Genomic DNA, 5,898 nt, shown 5'->3' with positions numbered 1-5,898 from the left:
TAAAAAGTTCTTTTTGTTGCAAACAATTGGAGTTTTTGAAACAAAAAATAAAATTTGTTACAAATTATTTTGAATTTTTGCAACTTGTTTTTTTTTTTACAAAATATTGTAATATTTTGTAACAAAACATCATCTCGTTACAAAAACTAACATAATTTGTAATAAAATAAAACAAGTTGTTACAAAATATTTTCATGTTTTGTAACAACTTGTAATGTTGTTACAAAACATTATTCTTTTGTAACAATTTTGTTTTTGATACAAATTTTTTGTTATAACTGTTCTATTTATTTGTAGTGATCCCTCTTTGTCCCTTCTTCGCTTCTTTGGTTCATCTGCTCTGTTGGCCAAGAACTCGTCTAGTCTTCCTTCTCGGGCTAGTTTTTCTATAACATTCTTCAGGTCGTAGCACTCATTGGTAGGGTGCCCGTAGATTTGGTGGTATTTGCAATACTATATCCGACTTCCTCCCCTTTTGTGTTTAATCCGATGAGGGGGCGGGATCTTCTAAGTGTTGCATATCTCTCGATAGACATCCACAAGGGACACCCAGAGAGGGGTGTATTTGTGGTACTTTCTAGGTTTCTCAGTAGGTTGGTCTTCTTTTTTCCTGGACTCCTGATGAGCAGAATTCACTACCCATTTCAAAAATTAGTGAATTAGTTCTTTTGGCAAGCGCACCAAAATTATCGCCAAGTAATAACCCACAGTGGAATGGGATCGTATCCACAGAGATTGGCAAATTCAAGCAGTTTTAATTGATTGATGAATTAGTCAAGCGGATCAATAAGATTGTGAAGTGCATAATTGTAAATGACATAAATGTGAATGACTAGAATATAAAGAAAAGCAATAAAGTGCAGAAATGGAAATTGCAGAATGTAAAGTGCTGAATCATAAATGACTTGAATGTAAATGGGAGTGGGGAATTGCTGAATGTAAAATTAAGCAGTAAAGAAATCGATAGATAAGAATAGGAAAGTTCATTGAGTTTGGGAGATGTTGTCTTTTTGGATCAAATCTAGCTTATATCCTCTTCAATCATGCAACTCATTGACCTCTTGGCAATCATGATTGATTGAGCCCCAATCCCTTGGTGACTCAATCTCTCAGATCTTGATCAATAGCCAATTCCTTGGTCTAATTGCTCATGAAGAGAGATATGCTTGGTCCTTGATTATACCACACACCCTTATAGGTCCAGGTAGAGGGAGGATTATATGTCACATATCCAAACACCAAAACCCAGATTCTACTCAAGTGTGAGAAGGGATTTCAAGCATGGTTTCATGGTTCCCATGAAACCGAATTGCATTCAATCTCTTTCCCAAGATAATTGAACACTAAGCATTAAGAACGAAATTCCTTCTATCAAATCAAAGAGAAGATGAAGAAAAGAAGAATTTTACTATTATCAATCCATCAAGTACAACAGAGCTCCCTCTCTCAATGAGAGGGAAGTTACCTACTCATAGCTCAAAAATTACTCAAAAGTGAAGTGTAAAAGTGAATCTAAAACTGACTGCTTAACCCCTTCTTCAGTACTCTTTGGGTGTATTTATACTATTCTTAGTAAAATAAAAGAATTACAAAAGTGAAAAGGGAAAATTACATTTTGGAGGGAAAAGAAAACACTCAATAAGCGTGACTTCCTAGCTGGCGTGTGGGTGGCGCTTCACTAGCGTGTCACGTGCCCTTCATTTTTAGCTTGGCGTGCCACGCCCAATCCTTCAAGTGGCACGCTCGTCCCTTTGTCAACCTTGGCATGCCATGCCTTCAAGCTCAAGTGGCGCGCCATAGTGGAGTTCTTGTGTTGGCATGCCACGCCTTCGAGCTCAAGTGGCATGCCATAGTGGAGTTCTTATGTTGGCGTGCCACGCCTTCGAACTCAAGTGGCATGCCCTTTGCCTTTTTCCACTTTTCTTTGCCCCTGGAAACATGAATTAGTGTGGCACGCCCAGGATCTGGCGTGCCACGCCTTTGCTGTGTGCTTGGCTAAGCTCATCTGGAAAGTTGCACTAGCGTGTCACGCCCAGGGTCTGGCGTGCCACGCTCCTTTGTGAGTGAGTGGTTCCTCTGTTTGGCGTGCCACGCCACGAACTCAAGTGGCATGCCCCATTGTTTCTTTGCTCTCTGAATGACACTGGCGTGCCATGCCTGGTTGCTCAAGTTGCACGCCAAAGTGAAGAATAGTGAATGGCGTGCCACGCCTTCGATACCAAGTGGCACGCCCCATGTAATTGGCCTCCTTCGTCCTCTCTGAAAACTTGTACCAATGTGCCACACCTGAAGACTGGCGTGCCACACCCATATTCTTGCCTTGATTCCAGTGGTTGGCGTGCCACGCCTCAACTTCAAGTAGCACGCCATAGTGAGATGCTTGGGTTAGCGTGCCACGCCTTTGATACCAAGTCGTACGCCTAAGTGAGATTGAGAGGTTGGTGTGCCACGCCTTCGACTTTAAGTGGCATGCCCAGACTTTAGTTGCCTTCAGCTCCTTCTCTGGATTATTGTACCAGTATGCCATGCCATGCTGCTCAAGTGGCACGCCCATGCATTTGTGCACCCTTCAAGCTTGGCGTGCCATGCCTGGGTTCTCAAGTGGCATGCCCAAGTGACTTCTTGGAGCTGGCGTCCCACGCCTTCGACACCAAGTGGCACGCCATAGTGGAGGTTCTTCTTGAGATGGTGAGTTGGCGTGCCACACCCCTTTGCTCAAGTGGCACGCCCATAGTAGTTGATGGGTCAGGCGTGCCACGCCCAACCTGGCGTGCCACGCCCCTTTTGTGTTCCCCATTTTGCTCTCTGGAATTTTGTACTAGCGTGCCACGCCCAGTCCCTGGCGTGCCACGCCCAGTCCCTGGCGTGCCACGCCCATATGCATGCTTGGACTTCTTCTCTGGACTTTAGTACTGGCGTGCCACTCCTAGCACCTGGCGTGCCACGCCAGTGCATTTTTGTGGTGTTTACTCCAAGTGGCACGCCAGTTTCACACGCCCAGCTTCTTGTTTGTCTTCTACCCATTTGTGATGCCCTTTTTCTCCTGAAATTCAGCACAACTCATCTCAAAGCAGTGTACCATAATATTCATCAAATAATGCATGAATTGTACTGATCAAATGAGATTTATGCTATTTTATAGTCTTCCTTATGTAAGAAAGAAGGGTAGATGATGCAAGTCATCACAACACCAAACTTAAGCTTTGCTTGTCCCAAGGAAATCAATGTGAGTAAACCTTTATATCTTGAGGCCTTGGCTTTGAATGATTGCAATACAACTAAGAGTAAAACTAAGTGTCCAACACATGTATGAATGTTTTAATTGTCATGGAAAGCTCTTGGATCCTAGAGGGTTCCTTCATGTATAGGCTTTAGGGGTCCTTTCTAGTGATTGTCACCTTGAAGTAGTAAGGGTTATTTTGCTTTCTTGACCACGACTCTAAGTGTTTTGTCTCAAGATAACCATTTAATTAGGCTTTTAATTAGCACTCCCAAACCAGTTGGTTTTAGGGTACTGGTGTTGAGACACCCCTAAGAATTTACTTGCCTAGGTCTCTTCTTGACACATCTTCACCACAAGCATCTACTAAGATCATTAATTCTTTTTGAGCTTTTTAATGTTTCTTTTTTCTATCCCAGTAGTTGATGCTCAGAGCCTTGGGCCTTTATTGCTTACTACCTCTTGGTTCTGTGGATATTCAAGGAACACCCCTTAGTCTTCCTTTGTTATACCTTCTAGGCCTAGTTGCTCTCCATGACGCATTTTCTTTTTGGTTCATCCAAGGTTCTACACTCAGTTTCTTGTTTCTTAGTTTGTTTGATGATCCCTCTTGGCCTTGGTCTCTCTTATTGTTTTTGCACAACTTACAGTAACTCTTATGGAGACAAGCTCTACTTTTATTTGAGTTGAAATGAAGACTTGAAATACATGGCATTTTCTTTCTTATAAAAAAACTCATAAAGACTTCAAACAGGAATTAAAACTAAGCATAAAACATAAACTATCCTAGCATGATTATTTAAGAAGTAAATAAAGCAAAGGCTTAAACAGAATTCAGAAATTGGAAAGTGTCAACCATGGGACTTAACAACCTTGAGCAGCTTCATCTTTAGTTCATTGGCCCCTTCCCTTTGTCCTTCTTCTTGGAAGGGGATGAGCCACCTTCATCTGGCTTGGAGGAACCTACTTGAGCCTTGCTATTCTTGATGTCATACTGCCTCCTGGATATGGTCCTGGCGTCATAGAGATTTATGAATTCATCCAATTTCCTCTGTTGCCACTTGCCTTGCTATGTTATTTTGTCTAGTGCGCTTCGTACCTCTCCCCAGTCAAATTGTTCTTGCTACTCCTTCATCATATGCTCCCGATTCCCTTGGAGTTGCTAAATGTTCTGGTTGACTTGGCTCCATTGTTGTTGTTGAGTCTCCTTGAATTGATTGACATCTTCCCTCAAGTGGTGTAAGTCTCCCTTCATTTGGTGTACATCTCCTTGCAATTTCTCCCAGTTGAATCCCTCTGGAAATTGTTGATATTGGTAGTGTGGTGGTGGTTGAAGTGCCAGGAAGTGAGGTTGCTCTTCTGCCTCTTCCTCTTCTTGTTGTTGTTGTGGTTCATGAGCATGAGCTCTTCGTTCTCTAGCCCTTTTGAGTGGTTGGATAGCCACCACTTTGGCCATCTTTTTGGCAGTTATGAACTTGTCTTGCTTCACAAACACTTCATCAATGATCTTTTCAACTCCAGCCTCATCACATAGCCTCTGTATAATGCTGGGGAATGCCAACCTTGTGTTGTCACTAGTGCTTTTCAGCACTTTGTTAATGTTGTTGGCGATCATCTCCCCCACGTTGATTTTTTTCCTCTCATGATGCTGTAGATGAGCACAACTCTCTCCTTGGTCACCTCTGAAGTGTTGAATGTGGGGATTAGAGACCTCCTCATAAATTCTAGCCACCCTCTAGCTTGGCGGCTCAAATCTCTTCTCCTCAATTGGTTGGGTATTCCATCCTTGTCATTTAACCAATGCACATTTATCACACAAATTTCACTTAGAATCTCCTCAAACCCAGGATCTTACTGCTTCATTCTCTCTTCATAGCTCCGAGTGGAGTTTGTCCCCTTCACCATTAGCATTCTTTCTATGCTAGAGGGCCTGTAGTCAATGGACTTCCCCCTTACATAGCTAATGTATCCATACTTTTTCCCTAGTTGAGGTACTACTTTGGCATAGAATTTCCTCACCAAGCTTTCTACCACTTTCCTTGGTGGGTTACATAGAAGTGACCACCCCCTATTGGCGATCTCAATGTTGATTTCAATATGCTCATTCCTCCCTAGTTGAAATCAAACTTCTGGAATGATTTCCCTCTCACTCACCAAACCATAAAATTGATTTTGGTTGAATGCAGAGAGGAACTTGTAGTCATTAAAAGAGCTTGAGGATTCAGAGGTTGGTTCCTTAATTTTTCTTTTTTGAGGCTGAGCTTTTTGGTGATGCCATTAGGTTGAGAGAGTGTGATTGAGGTTGTAAAAAAATAGGGGTTGAAAGAAAGAGAAGGCAAAATAAGGTTTTGCTCCAACACCAAACTTAGGATTTGATTGTCCCAATCAAGAAAAAAAAGAAGAAAGTAAGGGATGAGAGATAGTAGAAGATGAAAAGAGAAGCGAAGGTGAGGGGTGTGGGGGTTGTTGAAGTGGGAGGGGAGATGGGGGGTGAAGCTTTTATAATGGGTGAATGGTGTGGTTCGAAGGGTGGGAAATAAAAAGGTTTAAATGTTTTCCCACTTTGGGAAGTGGCACCTAGCGTGGAAAGAGGTGCCAACTCTTTTCTCACAGTGTCTTCTGCGTGTGTCGAGTTCCAAAGTGCAAGTACACTTTGACTTCCTTGTTTTGTGAATTGT

This window comes from Arachis stenosperma, chromosome 4 (genome assembly GCF_014773155.1).
Source record: "Arachis stenosperma cultivar V10309 chromosome 4, arast.V10309.gnm1.PFL2, whole genome shotgun sequence".
In the NCBI taxonomy this organism is placed as follows: Eukaryota; Viridiplantae; Streptophyta; class Magnoliopsida; order Fabales; family Fabaceae; genus Arachis; species Arachis stenosperma.
This window is presented reverse-complemented; position numbering follows the sequence as displayed.